Genomic DNA, 24,532 nt, shown 5'->3' with positions numbered 1-24,532 from the left:
TATATATATAATGCAGGGGGCGTTTTCTATTTTATTCCAGTTCTCATTTACTTTATCTGCACTTAAGCTGAATTTTTTTATTCATTAGTCTCACTGTAGCCCGAAAATTACTCATTCCTCCATAAAGAGTGAGCCTATGAGAGTAAGCCAGCCAGGGGCAAGACGAAGAGCACCCTGGGAAGAACGGTGGAGACCCTTGAAATGTGGAGAGTGAGCAGATGGAGAATTAGCCTGGGCCATGATGGAACTCTGGAGTAATCAGGGAACCAGGGCATCATGCCTGGTTATGAGAAGCTGTTTCTCTGTAAGTCATCCCCTCCCAAATGTCATATAAACTATGTAAAATTCAAACAGGATGCCTTATGTCATCTGTTAGCCCTGGGACCTCAGAGGGTGCAGGCACGAGTCTCACAAGAAGGTAGGAAAAAGGAAAATTTTGATGAAATTTTATATTTTATTAATTTTATTATATGTGTATGAGTGTTTTGCCTTCATATATGTAAACATATCTGTGTCATTCAATACACATGGAGGTTAGAAAGCACTGGATCTCCTGGAACCCGAATTATAGATGGTTTTTAGCAACCATGTGGGTGCTGAGAACTGACTAGGGGTCCACTGTAAGAGAAGCCAGTGCCCTTAACTGCTGAACCATCTCTCCAGCCCCATTCTGTATTTTAAAAGATACTTGAAATTTTAGTACTTCTCCTAATATCTAACATAAAGATGCAAGGGTTTGTTGTTGAGATAAATGAATCTTCTTTTAAATGTTCTTTTTACCATATCTCTATGCAATCCATTCCTTAATGAACAAAAGTACTATGCATAGAGATACATCAATAATGTTCAATAAATTTCTATTTCTTCATGATGTCTGAGTCTATCTTGTCTCCATCATAGTCCAAGTTTAAAGCTGAAATAAGCATCACAACCCAATACATATGGTATGTCTTCATCTCATGCACCCAGTTTATATATATGTATATATATAGCTATGGGACATGCTAATTTCTGGTTCTCATTGTTATTATTCACAATTAATATTGGGTCTCCCTTTGGGCTTGTTGCCAGGCGGAGATTCAAACAGAATAATGCTCTAGGACCATTTATTCTTAAGGAAACTAATTTATTATGAACTGAGGGAAAAGTGTCTTTTGTTCTTCTGCCAAAACAGCCTTGTTCTGTGTTTGTTGAGGTCATTCAGATTAATGGGGATAGTAAAAGATGCTTGAAGACAAAAGCATCAGTGGAAAGATACATTCTTCTCTAATGATGGCAAATATCAATGAACACATGTATCAATTTCTCAGACATCTATTCAAAACAACACTTAAATTTCATTGTTCTTGATTGTGTTTTCCTATATAGTATCTGTGTAGCTTCATTATTCACTTGATTAAATGCTTTTTGAGTAATGTCATTTTTTTAAGGTAATGGTAGAATTTATACAAGAGGAAATATCATTTATGGAGCACATAAATTTGTAATTGGTCAGGCCACTTTCATTAGATTATAACTAAAATACATTATTGTGTTATATGCTTAATAATCTGTTCATGTTGAGATGATTAAGGGGAAAAGCTATGATCATTATTAGTAATATGTCAACAAATGAAGAGTAAACTACAGAAGAACGGTAATGAGTCATCTGGGAGAAGAAATCTATGATTGCACAATGTGAGATACTGCTACAGTGAACATGTTTTGGTGTTCTGATCAACACATATTAATATTATATTATATTTTTATATATTTGAAAAGAAAGTTCACTGAGATATTATATTTTTAGTTGTGCTTCTGTGTTTTGGGGGTATTGACTGTGACAGTTCAATCCAGTTCAATTCAGAGAGAATGAGAATCCTTCTTATGGATTGGACCTGCTAGAAGTTTATTTGAAATGCTTTGCTTTAATTTCCTATAATTTTTTTTTGCTTTGACCACGTATCCCTTCCTAAGCCTTATATATAAAAGGTTAAAGTGAAAAATTTATTAATTTTGAATTTGGACAAAATATTCTGTGTAAATTGTACTAGAGGACATGATTTCTTAAAGACTAGCTACTCTCCACTGAGACCAGGTATGTTTATATCCTAGAGTCACCTCCACAACTGTACTTATCTTGTTGTCTTTGTCATCCTTAATGATGCTGAAGACATCATCACTTTGTAGCAGTGGTTTAGTTATTTGTGGGAAGTTCTAGTCAGTTCTTTTCTTGTGGTATTTATATTGTGTTATATAGTGAATTTTATGTGAAGATTTTGTTTTACTTCTCACATTGGGCTTAAACTTTTATGCAGATTTATTTCTGGGAACTCAGTTAATACACAAGAAAAGTCAGCATATAATATTAAATGGAACTTCTTGTCCATATATTAAGTAACTTCTATGCTCTTTTTGTGCTTTAAAATGTCTTCAGTTATTAATTTGTTACTTACATGGGCAAAGCATTGTTTAATATCTTGGTTGGCTGGAACAAAAAGGTGTTTTCTGTGCTGCTGTCCGGGGATATTAGGCTTGCTGCCATAGGACGTATCTCTAGATGAAGCATTACTAAAAACATGGAGAGAATTTATCATTTTCAGGCATGTGGCTCTTTAATTACAAGTCTTTTCTTGAGACAATTCACTGGGGTATCAATTAGGATAAACTCTGATGTTACACTGACTATTGCTAAGAAATGCATTGAGATGACCATCTCAAAACAGTCAAGAACAGAAAAGATATGTAGTCACCTTACATTGTGATTAACTAGAAATTAGTTGGTACTATAATTGATGATGTTTTGTATAATATAAATGATAAGTCACAGGAAAATAATCAGCTTGCTGTTTTCTTCCTTGTAATAGAAATGGAAAAAAGTCACTACAAGAGTTTTGTCAGTAGTCACTGAAAACACAAACATAATATAATAGGGCTTAGCAGAACCTTCATAGCAACAGCAATAATAATAATGACACACACCAGCTAACAGGATAATTGTACAGATAATTGGAAGATGTACTTCCTTGGTTGCAATGTTTATAGTAAGTGGTACAATAATGTTGCTAAGATTCCATCAACATCCGTAAAATGCAAATTAATTAATGGATTCATGCTGCATCTAAGCAGTGCACATTTGTATTAGAATTAAATTATAAGGTAGGCTTGTAAAATAATGCATAACAGACTAGTATTTTAATTTAAATTTGAGATGGTAATGTTATATGGAAGTTTGTTCTTTGACTTAGAACTTGCATTTCTAAAACATTAAGTAGAGAAGAGAAGCAAATACAAAAGTCTTATTTAAAAAAACTGCAATTAAGATTTAGAGACATACAAACATGCCATTTTGCTCCTATTTGTCTGGTAGTGATTGGCAATAAAAAATATTCTGAGAATTATTCTTCTTTAATGCAGATAGTCTTACTCTCTGAATTCTACATATTGATTGTTTGAATTAGTTAGTTGCATTGGAGCTACTTTGTTATATTTTTAAAGCAAAAAAGGCATGGAAAGAAAAATATGTCAATAAATTAAATTTACATTTTTAATTCATACTTTCCTCTTCCCTCCCACCCCCTTGCCTTCTACTGAATGGCCCACCTGCTTCACTTTTTGTTATGGTTTCTTCATTCCATTATATAAATCACCATAAAATAATGTAATACCACTTTACTGGAGCCAAAAAATTCACAAGTGAACCTGACATTTTGAGAATATGAATATTGCTCTGTTTATGCAGATCTTTCATATTTTCATGTGTTTGTATGTGTGGTATGAGAGTGTGTGTGAATGTGTGTGAGTGCAGGTATGAGTGCAGGTGTGCACATGGGTGTGTTTGGAGTCCATTAACACTGATTATTTTCCTCAATTATGCTCCATTTTATTTATTGAGGCAGGGTCTGTGGCTGAATCAGGAGGTAGCCAGTGTCTGCTAGTCTAACCGGTAAGTTTTCCCTGGGGACTTCCTGTTTCTTTGGTGCTGGGATTATAGCTAGCACTACACATGCCTGACTTTGACATGATTCTGGGGATTTGACTGTAGTCCACACGCTTGCCCCACAACGGCTTTATCCATTGAACAACTTCCCACCCACCCCCAGCCCTGGGCTGATTATATTAAGCATCATTTTAAAAACTGTTACTTGTGATTCAAATGTGACCGTATTCTAAATTACTGACTTTCTAAGATGGGAAACTGTGGGTGCCTGGTCACAGACACCACAACAAATGCTGTTTGTGCTTCTCTATTCCACGTACAGGAAGGGCACTTCCTGATTGTGTTGCTGCAAATTGTAGCAGGAACCAGGTTTTCAGTTAATAACTTTTTCATGTGCTATTTGTTTTCTTGGCTATGGTAAAAGTTCAGGAATGGGAAGTGAATACGGCTATTAGAATCATCTTAATTTATTTTGTGTACTTCAATATTTTTTCTCAATAGCCAGCGCAGAAAGGGACAGTAATTAAACAACTTGGAAGAAAAAAAAGTCATATGGATATAATTATTCCTTGATCTAAGAAAATTCTGTACCATCTGGATTAGATCCAAGTTTTATTTAATTCTCTACATATTTCTGCAATGTTAAATTTACCTTAATCATACTCATATTTTATGTTTCTATTTTCCTGGATCTCTTACTGACTAATAAGTGGTATATTTTATGGTAGAATTTTAATGGAGTTGGAAAGATACATGAGAATGTATTATTCAGAATCTATTTCAGATATTTTTTTTAAATAACCAAGTCTATTTTCTGCTTTTAAATCATTCTTGTTCCCAATTGGAATTTTGCCAAATATAGAGACCAATCATTTCTAATTCCCTTAAGAGCTGAAAAGCTAAGGCAATATGGAAAGGTTTCAAATACAGCTCTTGTTGCTACAATAAGCATAATTTCAAGGGCTTGTTATACAAGACTGTTAGTGAATATCATTTAAGTTCTTGAGTTGTGAGTTACAGAAAGTTTCACAACAGCTGGCATATTAGCAATAAACCAACTTCCTAATCTTTAGGATATTTTCTAGTAGAAAATTTAAATTAATTTAACACTGTTAAGTATAAAACAACCTAATGGTTTTATATTGAAATTAAAACCTTATTAATTAAATTTTGTTTCTTGAAAAATTATGTAAGTTGATTTTTCTAGAATAAGTTTTATTTGAAACAGTGATCTTTATCACTTAAAAACCAAAATGCTGGATACTAAGAATAGTATAGAGAAGCAAATTTATTTAACAACTTTTTTTTTGTCTTTTTGAGACAGGGTCTCCCTGTAGCCCCAGCTGTCCTAGAACTCACTATGTAGACACAATTTTTTAATGGATATATTCTTATGTTTTATATACATTTCCATGCAATCTATATCTCGATATGTGAATTATTTGTTATGCTTACTAAATTATCAATCTGTATTAACTATGTTACTAGTGCAAGTGTCTAGGATGTGAAATTTCAAAAACTTTGCAGAATGAACATTTTCTTTCACAAATTTTTAAAGTGATGTGTAATAAAGAATCTAAAAAAGGGGTAATCTATGGATTTAAGTCCAACTCAAATTTTGCAAATTTCTGAATTTTATCATGTAATACCCACCCACAAATTAGCTAGCTAATGTTCAAACTGTTCCTTGGTTAAATTAAAAATTCCCACAAATGATTCATCTTTATATCACCAAAATCAAAGGGCTTATATGTGAGAAAATAACATCTAATAAACCTGATAAAACACGGAGCTCAGAACCCACGGCATTTTGACTTACAGATACAGTCTTCCAAAAGGCAGAGAATAAAGAAACACTGAAAGGTGAGGAAAGATCGCCAGTGGGAACTGAGTGAAAGGGACAATAGTCGTTACTAAGTTACATTCTATAAGACAGAGACACAATTCTGAAGAACTCTTGAATTGTATGGTAGCACCTCAGAAGTCCTCTAGTATGTAAAGGCCCTACTAGAATAGCAAACACTTAAAATGGAATTCACTATGTGGTGTACATACAAAAAGTTATCTAATTCTCAAAATTATCTCAGAAGGTGAATGACTTTTATTCCCACTTAAAATCAAATGAGTGCATAAAATTGAAATTAATAGTGAAAGTGTAAAATCCTAAGTGAAATGTGAGGGCTTCAGAATGCACTTCCAACTGTACAGAAATTCACTGAGATAGAGTTTAGGACTGGACAAGTGTTTGAATAATTATGTTAATAAAATTACAGGATGCATTTATTTGTGAGTTTGTTACAATACAGTGATTTCTATAAAAAATAAAAAATAAGAAGAGCAAATATGGTTGTTAATTACTTCAAATTACCCCAGGTCCTATCTACTTCCTGTTGCTTTGAAAATAACACAACTCAAAAGCAACTTGGGAAGGAAAAGGTTTATTGCATCTTATTTTTCCAAGTGACAGTGCATCACCAAGGGTAGCCAAGGAAGGAACTCAAGCAGTGCAGGAGCTTGGAGGGAGGATCTGAAGCAGAGACCATGGAGGAATGCTGCTTATTGGCTTGCTCCTTTGGCCTGTGGTCAGCCTGCTTTCTTATACAACCTAGGACCTTGTAGCCAGGGGTAAAACCACCCACATTGCCCTAGGCCCTCCCACATTATTCAACAATCAAGAAAATACCTCAAAGATACACTCACAGGCCAATCTGATGCAACATATTCCCCAATGGAGTCTTGCTTTTTTCAGGTTTGACAAGTTGGCAACTCAAACTCTCTGGCACAATTGACCCCTTGTCAACTTGATACACAAAGACATTACTATTAAACCACAAACTTTCTATTTCTTGTCCCCAAGACATCATGTTAATATTATATCAAAATATAAAACATAGTACAACTTTAAAACTCCCGCATTCTTAAACAAATAATATATTTAAAAAGTTCGGTCTCTGCTAAATGAGGAACAGCTGACCCTCCTAAAACAAAGACCTCTAGACAGGCTGTCCAGATTCACTAGGAGGGCAAATAGTGGGGAATGGCTGGAAGTGCCGACAACATAGCAGACAGTAGCAGGGATATCAGAGTATAAGGGCTCTAGTGGGGGGAGGGAGGCTATGGGAGGGTGCTATCTGGGAAGTAGCTATAAATAAATAAATAAATAAATAAATAAATAAATAAAATAATAATTCTTCAAAGCATAAAAATTTGCTCCTTAATAATTAGTAGATGTGAAAAAAAAAAGTTCAGTCTCTTTAAAAACTTTCTTAAGTCTGGGCTCCTGTTAAGATCCAAAAGAAGTTACATATTGTCTTATTAAGGAGGGAAGAAAGCTACACTTAAGCAAAACCAAAGCCCAGCAGTGTATCAACTTCTAACATCTGGGATTCACTGATGATTTTTCTGGCTCCATAGGGATTGGGCATCCCCACTTAATGTGGCTCTGCCATCAGCAGCACACACAGCTTGTCTTTTGGGCTCAGCTCAGCCCCATTCCACACCCACTGTTATCTTGGTGGCCTTTACACAGTCCTGGATCTTCAATGAGCTAGGGTCTCCACTGCAACTGGGATGATACCTTCCTTTATTAATGGCCTCTTGTGCTGAAAAGCCTGAATTTCTCTCCATGACCCTTTTAATACTGGAGGACTTCACTGCAACTGAGGCTGTACCTTCACCAATGGCCTTTTCTGGCCTCTCATGATGCCAAGCCCCATCCTCTCTCCATGACCCCTTCAGTTATGCTCAAAACAGTACAAGATGGGAGATTCTAACATAGTACCAAGTTTGGCTTTCAATTTAAGGTGCCTTGGCTGCTTTGGAACACAGATTCTGTGTGCTGACCCTGAGGAATCCTTGCCAGAAGATTTCATCTCTAAGAGGCTGATGTCTTATTAATCAACAGCTGATTTTGCATCACCTGTTAATGAGCATCCATTATTCCAGAAAAGCAAAAGACATTTCCCTTCCATGATTTTTAATCCAAAATATATCACATAAACTACCTTGATAGAAACTTGCTTCCTTCTAAAACTTCAAAAGCCAGGCCTTTATCAACCACATGTCTCTCAGCTTTACATTCCACGCTCCACAGCAACAGCTCATTGAACTTTGAGCACTCAGTGGCTTTTCCAGCCCAAAGTCCTGAATGCCTTCCACAATCCTCCCCAAAACTACATGGTCAGGTCTGTCATAGCAACTGACCTGGTACCAACTTGTGTCTTACTTTCTATTGCTATGATAAACACTATGATTCCAAACCATTTTGGGGAGGAAACGGTTTATTGCATCTTACTCATACAAGTGACAGTCCATTGCAGGATGAAGCCAAAGTAGGAAGTTACAGGGCAGGAGCCTGGAGGCAGGAACTAAAATCTACACCATGGGGAAATTCTGGTTACTTCTTGCTACTTCTCTGGTTTGTGCCCAGCTTGCTTTCTTGTACAATTTAGTACCACCTGCCCGGGGGTTAGAGCCACCCACATCTCCTACATCACTCAATAATCAAGAAAATACCTCAGGTGAATCTGATAGAGGAAATTCGCCAGTGGAGAGTCTCTCTTTCCAGGTGTGTCAGGTTGACTAATGAAACTATCTAGCACGCCCCACTATTAAGTGACAAAGCTGAGTTGTGTGGGAAGTTTATTTTCAGGTTCCATGGTCTAGCATTACAGCATACCATGCTATTTTGATATTGTATATTGTTTTCCCCAATATTACATTCTGAAAGTCTGGAAATTAATGGAAGTTTTCTTTAGCTATTAAGTTTTCACCTTGCTTTGTATCTAAGCAGGAGAACCAATAGTGTGGCAGATTGAATTTGAATGTATCCTTATAAATCCACACTGCCCAGATGCTATCATGTGCTGGGCTGAAATTTCTAGTTGTACCCTAGATATGTTGTTTCAGAGAATTCACAGAGGTCTGAACAGGATCTCATTGCTGTGACTTCACTGGAGATTTTCTTCACCCAGCAGTACTACAGATCGGTATTTTAATACCTTGCTAAAGTTTTATACCAATGAGTCTTGTTGTCATATTTTCCTTACATTAAGGACTTTATGACAGCTAATTACCTTTCAGTATCTGTAGGATTAAGAATAAAAGCTTTATAATTGGAGAGAGTGTAGCCTGGTGCAACAACTATGGAAATCAGTATGGATGTTCCTCAAAAAAGTAGAGCTAGAGCTACCATATGACTCAGCTAAGCCACTCTTGGGCATATACCCAAGAGATTTTATACCCTAGTGAATACATACTCATCCATGTTCATTGTTGCTTTGTTCACAATAGCTAGGAGTGGAATCAGCCTAAATGCACATCTACAGATGAATTAATAATGAAAATGTGATACAATGGATTTCTATTTAGTTGTAATGAAAAAATGAAATTATGACATTTATAGGAAAATGAATGGAGCTAGAAAAAGACATATTGACTGACCCAAGCCCAGAGACACAAATGTCATATCGTCTTTCTTATATATGTGCATCCTAACTTTGAATCTTTAGTTTGATATGTTTAACTTGGAGCATGTGTATAAGCCAGGAGAGAAGAAAGCGGCTGCTCAGAGGAGCTGTCTTAAGGGATGGGAGACTATAGAACATAGGTTAAATGAAGGTCAAGAGGGGAACCCTGGAGGTGGAAAGGATTAAGGGAAGATAGGCCACATGAGGGGGCAAGGAGGGAAGGTTAACCAAAATGAAAGATATGTGAAAAACCCATATTGAGACTGACTACTTTGTAAGCCAATTAAAAATTGTAAGTTAAACAAAATAGTTACAAAGGAGATATCCTACATGGCTGAATATTGTTGCTCCTAGAAATCATTATCATCAAATAAAAATCAGTTGCCAAATGTGGGGTTCCTCCTTATGAGTTGTTGGTCATGGAGGCCCCTGGGATCCCCAAACAAAACAGGCTTTTGCTATTTCTTTTAGTTGCTTACTAGAAGTAGATCCTAAGACCGATTGCTGAACATACCTTGTTTGCGAGACACAGAAAAATCAACCTGGAACTGAGTTGGAAGCTTCCTCCTTGCTGGCTAATTTTCATAGTGCTAGAAGATGTTAGGTAGGCTGCTGGGGGAGCAAAGGCATCAGCGGTCTTACCCATCTGCCAACCTTATTAAATACAATACCAACCTGCCAGGCAAAATTTACTCACTGGTGAAATAGTGTCATTACTCATAATGGTAAATAGCCGTCCTCAGATTAGATTTAAAGCCCACATGACACGACATAATACATGCTTGGTATTGAAATCCCAGTTAAAAAATGGATGAGGTGACAATAGACCCTATGGGGGAATCTTACTTGTGTTCTTTAGCTAAATCAACATGGCATCAAACTTCATTTCTAATATTTATGTTTATACCCATAGACAAAGGCTGCTCTCAGTCAGAGAAGTTTCTCTTTGTGGTAAATGGTAGTAAATCTAGAGCACATGCTGCTGGAGAAGTTAGAATACATGACGTGTAAATATTCAGTTTCAAACAGGACATTTAAACCATCCCACCTAAGATGCACGGAACATGCTAGGGGAAACAAATTTTTTCCTGTGAGAGCTCAAAAATATGGAGAAGAAATTAGAAAGGTTTACTTTAGGGAACGATACAGCCCTTTCAAATACAATCTTATAGCAACTATAGATGCCTGCCTTGGACTTGTACAAGATGACTCTTCCTGTCAACAGCCAGTTTTGGATCTGGGAGGGTCTTATGGCCTATACTTCCCAGCTGAACTATTGGTAGCTGATGGATGCTGGGAATAGTCACTTCTTTCAGTTGTCTATCAGTGAGCTCAATAGGCTCTAGCAAATAGTTCCAGACCCATGGCCACATAGAACGTCTTGGTTTAAAACATAGGACCACAGAACAAAATAAAAGACATGAATGTGTGAAAGCAATTTACAGGGGGGAGGAGGAGAGTAAGAAAGGAAAGAGGTTGGAGGTGATAATCAAAGGAAAGTATTGTAGCAATATATGAGATTATCAAAGAATGCATTTAATAAAAACTGAAAAGAGGAATGTTTTAGAACACAAAAATCTGACCAATCCTTAATAACTGCATAGTGGATGAGAGAGCACACTGGAAACCCATGTTATAAGAGTTCAGACTCCAGACCCACTCCTACTTAGGGATGATTTAGGCAAATTTTATTCACTTTCATGTAACTCATTGTTGCATCTGTAAAATGGTAATATATTAGCAGTAGGTCTTAGACTTATTACATGGATTAAATAGGAAAATATGCTCATTTAAATGGTACCTATATTTTGATTAAAGCTCTGAAAATATTCGGCATTTTGGGATTACATGAGGTAGAACATGTTCTTTTTCTTTCATGCCTTTCTCATCCATGGTATGATGATAACTGCTGCCTGAAAGACTTGTTGCCAGAGATATAAAAAGAAATAAATGGAAAGTGTTTCATATAGTGATGGGTAAAAAGCCAGTGCTCCATGACTTGCAATCGTTATAGACTGCTATCCTCCTGTGTTTCCACTTTGTCCATGGACATGGATGACAATGAGTTTATTCATACCTTCAGGTTCAAAACAGCATGTCTGTTCTTGGTATTTTGCTACATTGAAAAGGAATAGGAGGAAGGGAGAATACAGGCTAAATTACCTTATGCATTGGAAGATGCCCCATATTCTGGTGCAGGGCAGAGAATGGAGTTTGTCATCCTGTACAGGGACCCATGTGTTGGGCAGATTGAAAGTCTGGAGCTTGATACAAACAGTAATAGTGTGGGGTTGACTTTGCAACAAGCCTGGCTTGCACTAATGTTTCCAAGGTATCTTTGTCTTTTGTCTTCCTGCAAATGTTTATAAATCATAAATTCAGCAGTGATATCCCATTGACTTTATTTCAGATAAATCTATAAATTAAGTATAGGTATCAATGTGAGGAGGCAGAAGTGAGTGGGAAGTGAGAAAAGGAACGTTCACATATAACATACGTACTAAATATTACCAGCATATTCAGGTACACAAGCCTGGCTAGACGTATTTTAAAATATTTTTTTATTGATCCGAGAATTTCATATAATAAATTTTTGTCATATTCATGACCTCCTATTCTCCACACAACCTTACTTCCCCATGCTGACTTATTTTTCTTTTTTAAATGCTCATTGAGTCTAATATGTTTACAGTATGGTCTTTGTTATGGATCTATGGATCCTTGGAATCTGTTCATCCTACCAGGTGACACACAAAAAAGAAAACCAACTCTCCTCCAAGCAGCTATCAATTTCCAATAGATTCGCAGTCAGTTCTGGGATTTCTAGCTAACTGTCTCCATTCATGCTGGGTTTTTGTCTGGTTTGGATTTTCATGGGTCTTGTGCATGCTGCCACAGTGCTGTGGTTTGTATATGCAATTACCCTGTGCTGTCCAGACAACAGTTTCCTTGTATTCATCTACCATCTCTGGCTCTTACAATCATTCCATGCCTTTTTTCTCAATGATCCCTGAGCCTTATAAGGAGAGGGTATGATGTAAGTGTCCCAATTAGTGCTGAGTGCTCAACATTCTTATTCTCTACATAGTTGTACACCTCTGTGTAAATTGCCATTTACTGCAAGGAGAAGCTTCTATGGTGAGAGCTGAAAAATGCACTCATTTTGGGGTATAACAAGTCAGTGGGAGCCAATTTAATACTGTCTATTCAGCAGAATAAAAGTAGTAGATACTTTCCTGTTCTCTTTGATCTCTCCAGACACCGGTTCTTGGCCTTGATAATAGTACCAGGTATGGGCTCCATCTTGTGAAATTGACCTTAAATCTAATCAAAGGTGGTTGATTATTATTATAACATTTGTGCCACTCTTGCATCAATGGGCATATTTTGCAAAGTCAGTTGTTACTGCAGCTCTACTTTCTCTGCCAAGAGCATGAATAGCAACTTCTAGTACTATGAAAGCTAAACAGTGGAGATGAAACTATGAGGTCAGTACCAGCTTGATTTCTTCTTGTTTGTTCTATGACTTGGGTAAATAGTGTCCTCAGCAATGAAATTTACCTTCAAGTTCTGGCAAGCAATCAGGTGTAAACACAATAGCCAGTATAGTTTGAGGGTCCATGTGACAACCCTGGTCAACAATTCCTAAAGAGGGAGTTCATTCAAGCCACTGGGCTTTTCATTTACTGCCCTCTGTTGTCTATTAGGTTCACTAAACACCTGTTATAGGGTAGACACATTTAAATTTCTTTTGTATGGTATATGTATATATTGAAAGAAGCATCAACAATAGGTTTCCCTATAGGGAATGCTCATTCACTGCTGGTGAGATTGCAAACTAGGGCAACCACTATGGAAATCAGTGTGGAGAACTCTTAAAAGACTAAAAATGATTCTGTAATATGATCTACTTATACAATTTCTTGGCATATACCCAAAGGACCCATCCTACTGTATACTTGTATATCCATATCCATTTCTGTTGCTGCTCCTTTCACAATAACTAAGAGATGGAAACAACTTAAATGTCCCTCAGCTGACAGATGGATAATGAAAATGTGGTACAGTTACACAATGGAGTTGTTGAGCTATAAAGAAAGATAAAATTTGCATGTAAAAGGATGGAACTAGAAACTGTTTTACTAGGCAAAGTAATACAGACATAGAAAAAACAAGCAACATATGTTCTTCCTCATTTGTGGATCTTAGCACCAGATCCTTATATATGAATATAGATCCTGATTTAACCACAGGGGCTGGGAAAAGGGAAAAGAATCAAGGAGGTAAAAAGAAAGTAAGAGCCTGAAAGTGGGGGGATAGTAGGAAATAGATCTTAGCAATGGGAAATGGGGGTATTCAACTGGAAAAGGAAGAGGGAAGGATATACAAGGAACCATGGCAGGAAAGGGGAAGCCAGAGCTCAAGAGAGGGGAGATAATAAGAGATATGTATTATCAAGGATAAAATGATGGCACTTTAACTACGGAGGTAGGCTGGAGGTTAGACAGGGAGAGAGATAAATAAAGCATTGGGGGGTGTAAAATCCAGAGGGAAATGTATTATCTCAAAACCCTACTGAAAATATGCATATGGTTTCTGAATATGAGAGTATGTGTAGACCTAAAACTAAAGAACAAGCAACAGAGTGACAGACGGGAGAAACCTCCCTTTGAGTTGCTGGTGGGGTAGTCCAAGAGACTCCCAAAATTACACAGCTCATTGCCACAGCCCTTGATTATTTCCCAGACTTTGAAAGTAAGACACTATTGCTGATGGCAGGACATACTTGGGACACAGGACTTGTAGCTAGGGAACAGGAACTGATTTTGAAACTTCCTCCCTAAAGACTAGCTCTCATAGTTCTAGAATATAATATGCAAGCTGCTCAGAGTGAAAATAAATTGGTCGTTCATTCACATATTAACAATCAGAACAATTGATGGCACAACAAATTATAGCGTGCAGTAGTAACACTTTTATCTTGGGGATAATACACAGTTATCTAATGGAATTAAAAATCCTCTCAAAGGGAAGAAACTCACGAGTGGCACTGTAAACATAGCCAAACACACACGGCTGGAGAGGGCATAGACCCTAGAGAAAACTCTATCTCTATCTCTGCCATATCCCTAGACAAATGAAATTTCTTACTGTATGCTAAATCTGGATCTTCATTTTTTACAAACAAGTATATCATGCACCAATCATCAAAAGAATCTTCTTTTTGCGAAATATGGAGACTATTACAGAGTTCCACAACTGGTCACACACAAAGAATAAGTGTCTAAGAGATGCCCAGTCCTATGTGACACATCTGCAATGGAACCTGTACACTAAGGCTCGTGGAACACTGTGGAAGAGCCAGTGGAGAGAATGCTCATGCATCCCTCAATTCTCACCAGCAAAGCTTCCTCATGCAATAGCATGAGATGCTCACAGACAGCCACAACTGGCTAAAGTGTAGAGAATAAGAGACTGCACAGTGCCAGTCCCTGCTTAGAACCCCTATATTAAACCTCACCCACCTGTGGCTCAGGGACAGTTGCAGACTAAGGGACAAAAAAATTGGAAAAGCCAGGGTTGGTGCATGAATGAATGTGCCTCTGTGAACTTGCTCAGCAATGGTAACAGCATGACATGCACAAGACCCATGAAATCTCAGACAAAAACCCAGCATAGAACTGGGGAAAAAGACTGGGCAGCAGGCCCTAACCTTAGCTGAGAAACTATTGGCAGCTGATTACTGCTTGGTGAGGGAGAGTTGATATTCTTTGAGTGAGTGACTCTAGATAGGCTGACTAGACTCCAGTGGATGAAATTGTACCTAGAGACATCTGAGTACACAAACCTGACCAGGTAGGCTTTAACAGAATGCATGAAATCCAGTGGGGATGGGTCGGTATGGGGGATATCGATATGGGGGACCCTATATGGGGATGGGTTGATTAGGGGGTCAAAATGTGACTAAAATGTATTATATGAAATGAACAAGAATTCAATAAAAATACATATTGAGAAAAGGCCTTTAGTGTTAATTTTTCAGTTTCACTCCTTCTGCCCTACCCTCCCATCCCCTACCCCATTAATCCCATGCTATCCCTTGCTTTCCCCATTTATACTACTGCATTCTGTCTACTCTCCTGCGGATCACCCCATGGCCCCTAATTACCTTCCTGACCTTTAAGGATTTTTCAACTGAAACACATCTATCTAACATGAGAGAATATTTGAAATTTGTATTCCTGGGTTGGGCTTACCCCACTCAAGTTGAATGTTACTAGTTCCATATATTTATCTGCAAATTTCATAATTTATTTTTTCTTAACAGATGAATAATATTCCGTTGAATAAATGCATCATACTTATCCATTCATCAGCTTATGGACATCTAGAATTTTTCTATTCCCTGATATTGTGAATAGAGTAGCAATGTGACATGGATGAATGGGTATTTTGTAGTTGGATACAGAGTCCTTTGGTTATATGCCCAAGGGTAGAACAGCTAGATCTTATGGAGATCTATTTTTAGCTTTTCGAAGAATCTGTACACTATTTTCCATAATGGCTACACCAGTTCTCACTCTCACCTGAAGTGAATAAACAGATGCTTCTTTTTATCAGAACTTTTACTATATCTGAATAGACACCGTAATCATGTATAAAATTTAGTTGAGATCTGTGTTTTCAAACATTTTATTTTTAAAAATATTTAATTAATTTTTTGATAATTTCATACAATGCACTTTGATCACATTCATCCCCCTTCCCCATTTTCTTACAGATCCACCCACATCCTTACACAGCCAACTTTGTGTCCCTCCACACACCCTGTTTTTTAAAACACATCAAGTACAATTTTTGTTGCCTGACTACTTCTTGGTGTGGGTCCATCACCTACATCATCATTGACCAACAGGTGATCACACTGTTAGAGAAAATTGATCTTTTGTCTCCTAGTAGCTTTCAATCTTTATAGCACCACATCTAGGAGTGGGACTTTGTGCTCACCTATCCCCCAGGCTGGAAGTTTGTCTGCCTTAAACAGGTCTTGTGAATGCTGTCACAAACACCATGAGTTTATATATACAATTAGTCTGTTGTGTCCAGAAAATATGGTTTCCATGTATCCATGGACTACCTCTGGATGTTCCAATGCTACCACCCCCTCTTCCTTGATGATACTTAAGACTTGTGGGGAGGAGTGTGATAGAGATGTCACATTTAAGGCTGAGAAAACTGGAGTCCCTCAGTCTCTGCATTGTTGACCAGTTGTGGGTCTCTATGTCAATCTCCATCTGCTCCAATAAAAGGCTTCTCTGATAGGGATTGAGAGATGTACCTATCTGTGGGCATAACAATAAGTTATTACAAACTGGTCTAATGCTATGTCTCATTAGTAGAATAATAGCAGTAAGTTCTCCTCTAGGGAATACAACCAAGTTCTTGGCCCGAATAACAATGCTGGGTGTGAGTTTTGTCAGTAGACTGAGTGAGCCTTAAATCTGATAAGAACGTTTTGGTTACTACCACAACTTTTGAATCACTATTATACCAGTGGACACATCAGGCCAGTTATTGTAGTTCCCAGTGTTCACAGTTTGATAAGACTGAAGATTAATTTTTTATTCTTTTATTGGGCATATAATCTTCCAGAGCTATGAGGACTAGAAAGTAGAGATGAAACTTTGAGGTCAGTGCCAGCTTGATCTCTCAATGTTCTATGTTTCAAGTATGCAGTGTCTTCAGCAATATGGTCTTACTGAGAAGTTCTGAAGTATAACCAAGAGCCATAGCAATAGCTTATAATGTTTTGGGGTCTTTAAGACTCCTTTGTCAATAACAACAAAAGAGTGACCCATTCCTTTCATGGGCTTTTATTTGTTACCCTGTGGTGTCTAGGAGGGAAATTGCCCCTTATACCCATTACATGACAACCCCATTTATTAATGTATATAATTTCCATATCCATATGAATTAGATAATATAATTTTCATTTTATTGTTGAAGATGGGGAGACAGGCTCAGAATGACTGAAAAATCAATCCCCAAATCTAACAAAAATAAAAGATCTATGTGTGTATGTACGTGACATGTAGGGAACAGGTAAAAAGTTGCTATAATTCATTGTTGCATTTGAGTATCTAGGGGCATGTTTTCTATTACACTGTGATTCTTTCACCACACAAAGTCAATTTACAATAGTCACTAGATTTTCTATATATTAATAATAAGCATTCAGAGAGTTCATGAAGACACTTCCATTACAAAAATCCTAGAAAAGAAAATGTCTAAGAATAAACCTAACCAAAGACAGTAAAACACTCTATAATACAAATGTTAAATCTTTGAAAAAAAATTGAAGAAGACACAAGGAGTTGGAAAGGCCTCTCACGCTCATGGATTGGTAGAATTACTATTGTGTAAATGACCATTCTACTCAAAGCAATTTATAGATTCAATGCATTCTCAATCAAAGTTCCTATGGCATTCTTCACACACACACACACACACACACACACACAAATCCTAAAATGCAAATGAATCACACAAAAGACCCTGAATAGACAGAGCAACCCTGAGTACAAAGATCAATGATGAGGGGATTAATATACCAGGCCTCAGTTATTACTACAGGGTGCGTTAGATAGCTTTAGTTGTCAACTTGACACACCTGGGTTGAGGGATCCTCAACTGGGGAATTGCCTCCATTGGACTGGCCTGTGGCCATGTCTGTGGGGTATTTTCTTGATTTCTGAGTGATGTTGGAGGGCCCAGCCCACTGTTGTCAGTGCCAAGCCTGGGCAGGTTGTTCTGTACTATATAAGAAGGCAGCCTGAGCAAGGACCATGGGAGTAAGAGAGTAAACAGCATTCCTCCGTGGCCTGTGCTTCAGCTCCTGCCTCCAGGTTCCTGCCCTGAGTTCCTACCTCTAGCTCCCTGATGAATTGTGACCCAGGAGCTGTAAGACAAATAAACCCTTTCTTCCCCAAGGTGGTAATGGTCAGAGTATTTTGTCACAACAATGGAGACACAAACTAGAACAAAGGGTTATAGTTCTAAAACAGCGTGATATTGGCAAGAGAGAGAGAGAGAGAGAGAGAGACATGTAGATGAATGGAACAAAAGAGAAGTTTCAACCACCATTATATTTGAAAAAGGTGCCAAGAATGCAAACTGGAGGAAATCCAGCATCTTCAACAAATGATGCAGGGAAAACTGGATTTCCATGTGTAGAAGATTGAAATTGGACTCATAGCCATCATACTGTACAAAAGTCAACTCCAAATAAATCAAAGACCTCAATATGACGTCTGAAATGCTAAAATTATTAGAATAAAACATAGGCTGTATTCTACCAGATATAGGTGTAGGAAAGGGTTTAAATCACACTCTAAATCACACTTCAACTGCTCGGAATCAAGGTCAGTAATTGACAAATAGGAACTGATTAAATTTAAAAAGCTTCCATATAGCAGAGGAAACAGTCAACAACATGCAAAGAAAGATCACAGAGCAGAGAAATGCTCCTCAGAAGCTATGCATCACACAGAGATTTCTATATGGAAATATTTAAAAAAAATAAAAATGAATATATTGTCTGATCTAGTTATACCACTCCTTCGTTGGTGAGATTTGAGAGATGCATTAATCTAATAGTATAACAATAAATCATTAGGAGTCAGTTTAATACTATATTTAGCAGAAAACTGTTAGGCTCTCCCCTATGTCCTGAGACCTCACCCTTCTGATAGTATTTGTAGTAGAGAAAAGAGAGTAGATGGTCGATGGGAGTTAATCCAAGTAGCAGTGCCCATGACTACTACCTATTTCAGATGAAAGAGAGTTCAGACATGTCAGTCAGAGGGATCAAGGCATAACAGAGAAAATATGCATTGTCCCTGACTCATTCACTCCCACCAGGGTCATTGGGTTTTCGACTTTTCAATTAGATGATTTGGAGAGGAGGTTGTGGTTAGGAACACATATGTTATTGCAGGTGGTAGAAAGCTTTTGCAATGTGATGGTAATTAAGAACTTTGCAACAGGGAAAACTCTTAAGAGGCAGGTATGGGGGAGGTGAGCAGGAGCCTCCCATCCTGCCTTCTGTGGTTGCCCAGGATGGAAGTCTTGGTTTTCCAAACTTTTTGCATTCCTAATTATCACATGTACCTTTTACTTGTCACCTATGCACTGTTTTACCTTTTGTTTGCATTTCCCCACACATGAGTATAAAAGCCCCCCAAAACTTGAACAAGAGGTCTGACTCCTTTGATTTGTAGTGTCAGCCCCCGTAGTGTCAAATTAAACTTCCTCTCCTCACCTGACATCCGCTATTGGTCTTTGATTTTTCCCTAACAATTTTTCTTAACCTTCTGGTTTCAAATATTTTGTCTACTATTAAATCCTATGCTTTATCCCCCTCTCCCCACTCCCCTTCTCATGGAGGAGCAGCTACCCAGGCAGGGATTGTGGAGTTTAGGAGAGGCCTGGGCGGAGCCAAGCTAGGGCCTACCCAAGCAGGAGAGCAGAGTGGTCTGAAGCCTGTTGAGTCAGGTCGGAGCCCCTCCCAGGAGGAGCGTGGCACTGCAGAAATGCCAGAAATGATGGAAGAATTGCATAGCCTGGACCCATGATGGCAGGAATCACTGGAGGCCAGATCCGCCGGAGTTGGTGTTAGTAAGGGGCCACTCAATAGTGAGTCTTCCAACCAGAGTTTGTGCAGTATGGGGTCCTTGAGTGATAAAGAAGTAGAGACACCTGAGAAAAAGCAGAATGACCAGCGAAATGGGAAATGAAAAGCTGAACTATACGAAACTAGCCAAGGGAAAGGCATTCCTAGGGGACATAAAGTTAGTGATTACTTTGAGTTTGCTGGGGGAAGCTGGCCAGGAACCAGTCCCAGCGGAATTGTTCCACAGTTGCAGGATCCTCACCAACATTCCTTATCCAATCCTTTACCACATTGAGTAGAGCAGCCCCGGTATGGTTTAGGCGGCAGTGCTGTAAAGGAGGCAGTAGAGGAGCAGTCTACTCTGCCAACTCTCATGTCAGTGATGCTGGCAAAGCCTCCCCTAGACACGAGCAGTTAGCACAATGAGGAGCGGGCCTCTGCTTCACTTTTGTTTCAGCTCAATAGAGCAGTTCTTCTTCTACCGGTTCTGGCAACACAGTAGTCTATCTGTTGGAGGACCCACTTTTCCAGTCTTACTGGTCAATTACCTGGTGATAGAACCACTCCCAGGAAGGCAGGTTCACCTTAAATTATGCTAAATAGATGGGTGGAATACCTGGTGTGTTAATAAGGTAGTGACTATTTCCTGCCTGGAACTAGCTCAGGTCTCTGTAGAACTTCTAGACCAGCCACAGTCATGTAGGTCTTGTAAATCTGTCTGTCTGTTCAGGAAAGCGTAATTTCTCCATTTCTTCTTCATGCTTTTCTTTCTAAACATGCTTTCTTTAAGGCTTTGGGCTGCCCCTAGCATCTTGTGTTTCTTCTTTTTTTTTTCTCTAAAGCTTCCTTCTCCCAGCCATGGCTGTAACTCAGCCACATGTCTGACCTCCATGTAGGCTCTAAACCTGCATGACTCCATGGCTTTCTTTCCTTCTTCCCACCATTCACCTCCTCAAAGCAGCTGCCAAAATTACCAGCTCACCTGCCCTGAGCATTTTTCAAGATTCTAATAAAATTGTAAAAGCTTCCCTTTGGGTTCATTCTTAAATTCTTTTATGAATGAGACTAAGAACCCTTTAGGGGACCCTCTCTCCCCATTTCAATCTATTAAGAGGCAACTGTGAATTGAGATGGCAGATTGATGAACAGCAAAACATGTTAGAAAAATACAAGGAACAATTAAATAGATGTGTCATGATGAGTAGGAGGCTCCTTATGTCCAGCATGGAGCCTCCTTTACTGAACAATGGACAGATAGTTATGCTTTCCAAAACCTTACCAAGCAACAGGAAAAGATAAATTCACAGAAAGAAAAGATAGAAAGACAGCGGAAAATGTTAGCAAAGCAGAAGCCTCCTGCCATGGGTCAGGCCCTTCCAGCAACCAATGAGCAGAAACAGCAGAAAAGCAAGGTCAATGGAGCTAAAAATGAAACGTTAACCTTAGCAGAATATCAAGAACAAGAAGAAATCTTCAAACTCAGATCAGATAATCTTAAGAAACAGGAAACAGAAATCTAGGCTGAGCTGGAAAGGCTAGAAAGGGTTAGAAATGTACGTATCAGGGAACTAAGAAGGATGCCTAATGTAGATAATTCACAATTTAAAGATCATCCAATGCTAAATGACAGATATATACTGTTACATCTTTTGGGTAGAGGTGGTTTCAGTGAAATTTATAAAACATTTGATCTAATGAGCAGAGATATGTAGCTGTGAAAATTCACCAGTTAAATGAAAACTGGAGAGACAAGAAAAAGGAGAATTACAAGTATGCATGTAGGGAATACCGGACTCACGAAGAACTGGATCATCCCAGAATAGCTAAGCTATATGATTACTTTTCACTGGACACTGACTTGTTTTGTACAGTATTAGAGTACTGTGAAGGAAACGATCTGGACTTCTACCTGAAATGGCACAGACAGAGGCCCAATCTATTATTATGCAGATTGTAAATGCTTTAAGATACTTAAATGTAATAAAACCTCCTATCATACACTATGACCTCAAACCAGGCAATATCCTTTTAGTAAATGGTACAGCATATGGAGAGATAAAAATTACAGATTTTTGCCTTTCCAAGACCATGGATGATGATAGCTTCAAATCAGTGGATGGCATGGAGCTAATGTCACAAGGTGCTGGTGCTTACTGGTATTTACTACCAGAGTGTTTTGAGGTTGTGAAAGAGCCACCAAAGATGCTCAAATAAGGTTGACGTCTGGTCAGTGGGTGTGATCTTCTACCAGTGTCTTTAGGGAAGGAAGCCTTTTGGCCATAACTAGTCCCAGCAAGATATTCTACAAGAGAATACTATTCTTAAAGCTACTGAAGTACAGTTCCTGCCAAAGCCAGTAGTAACACCTGAAACAAAGCCATTTATCCGGCAATGCTTGGTCTACTGAAAGAAGGACTGCATCAGTGTTCAGCAGCTGGCCTGTGACCCGTACTTGCTGCCTCACATCTGAAAGTCGGTCTCCATGAGTAGCCTTGCCTGAGCTGCTATTGCATCATCCTCTGGGGTATCCCAATAACAGTTCTTCAAATTGAGACCATCTCCAAGGCCACAACACACAAAGTGGACAAATGGCATTCAGCAGTGGGTTTGGAACATAGTGAATCCAAATGGATCTCAGAAAACCTGTACCAGGTGCTTTTATTTTCTTGATTTTTTCCCCATCCATAGAGCATGACAGCATTGATTCTCATTGAGAAGAAGCCTTGGGCAGCTCTAACCAGGCCTCATAGGAAAAGGCCCCACCCAAGGTTCCATTAACGGTCACTGTGTGTGGCTGCTCTGAGTGAGGAAAAAATTAAAAAGAAAAACTGGTTCCATGTACTGTGAACTTGAAAACATGCAGACTCAGGGGGCTCCCTGGTGCAAAGATTCAGATGAAGAATGTGCACTTGAAAATACAGACTGGGCTAGTCCAGTGTCTATATTTAAACTTATTCTTTTAATAAAGTTTAGGTAACAGCTCCTGAAAAGCTTGTAGCACAAAGGCTCAGCTGGAGATGCTATTTGACTTTAGAGAAAAAAAGTTGCTATTGCCCATTAAAGGCACTAGAGTTAGTGTTTTATCCCTAAATAATTTCAGTTTTTAAAAAACACGCAGCTTCCCTCTCCCCTTTTTTATTTTTGAGAGAATACATTTGGTCAGAAAGTGAAACCCGTATTAGCAACTACGTGGCAATGCTCATTCTAATAAGATGCAGCTTTCTCCTCCGTCTGGTCTCCTGCTTGCAACTGCTTCCCTCATCTCAGTAGGGAAAAAATGGGAATGGGAGTTCTGGGATGTGTGGGTTTTGCCACTGCACAAAGAATGAGGTTAGAAGACTTCAGCTTGTAGTCTCTCTAGGTTTTCACATTTGAACACTTGGAGGTTGTCCCTTTTAATTTATTTGAAGTGTTATTTTTTTAAAATAAAGTTTCATCTGTCCGCATAGAAAAAAAAAAAAAAAGAAGCCACAGTCTGGGCATGGTAGTGCACACCTTTAATGATAACACTCCAGAGGAAGAGACAGGTGGATCTCTGTGAGATGGAGGCAAACCTGGTTTACATAGTGAGTTCCAAGCCAGTTGGAGCTACATGGAGACTTTGTCTCAATAAACAAATAAACAAACAAGCAAGCAAAAAGAGAAACCACATAAAATGAAGCATAAAAATTACATGATAATAAATAGATGGAGAGAAAACATTTAATAAAACTCAGCTTTCCTCCATAATGAAATTTCTGAATAAATCTGTGACAGAAGATTCACACTACAACATAATAAATGCTATAGACAACGAACCTATGGCTGACGACTTTCTAAGAGGGGAAATGGAAAATATTTCCCCTTAGATCAATTACAAGACAAATATCAATATAGTATTTGAAATTTTAGGCAGAACAATTAGGCAAGAGGAAGGAATAAAGGCACACAAATATGTAAAGAGAAAAGAAGGAAGTCAAATTATCTCTATTTTCAGAAAGCAGGATTCTATGTGTAGAAAATGAAAAAAAAAAATATCTACCAGTATACTAGAACTGATAGGTAAAGTAAAATAGCAATAAAAAAAATCTACATACAAAGTTCAGTAACTATTCTGTACACCAATTATGGGCTGATCTGAGAGAAATCAGGAGCATGATACCATTTATGATAGTCATCCAAGGCTGTGAAAGGCCTCCACAATGAAAAATACAAGACTCTGAGGAAAGGAAACAGTAGAAGTTGAGGGGAGCCCCCATGCTTGTATATTTGGAGAATTAACATGATAAAAATGAGCATTCCGCCTTGTTCAACCTACATATTCAATGCAAATCCCATTAAAATACCAATGGTTTCTTCAGAGAGCTTGAAAAAAATAAATCCTGAAATTCATATGGAGGGAAAAAAAGACCCTGAACACCCAAGGGAACCTGGGAAAAGTGAACAGAACTAGGGACATCATAATGCAGATTACATGATATAGTTCATAGCAAT

General features: G+C 38.2%; 2 pseudogenes; one reads left to right on the top strand and one right to left on the bottom strand.

Annotated features, from left to right (window-relative positions):
• The window catches only part of LOC103733783, a 96,423-nt pseudogene extending 76,404 nt beyond the window's left edge, over positions 1-20,019 (bottom strand).
• A 141-nt stretch (positions 20,020-20,160) lies between these two features.
• Positions 20,161-22,155, top strand: LOC103733782 (annotated as a pseudogene).
• The last annotated feature ends 2,377 nt before the right edge of the window (positions 22,156-24,532 follow it).

Source organism: Nannospalax galili, unplaced genomic scaffold, assembly GCF_000622305.1.
Source record: "Nannospalax galili isolate Female #2095 unplaced genomic scaffold, S.galili_v1.0 scaffold55, whole genome shotgun sequence".
Taxonomy (NCBI): domain Eukaryota; kingdom Metazoa; phylum Chordata; class Mammalia; order Rodentia; family Spalacidae; genus Nannospalax; species Nannospalax galili.
Note: the sequence above shows the minus strand (reverse complement) of the source record. Positions and strands in the feature narration are given on the sequence as shown.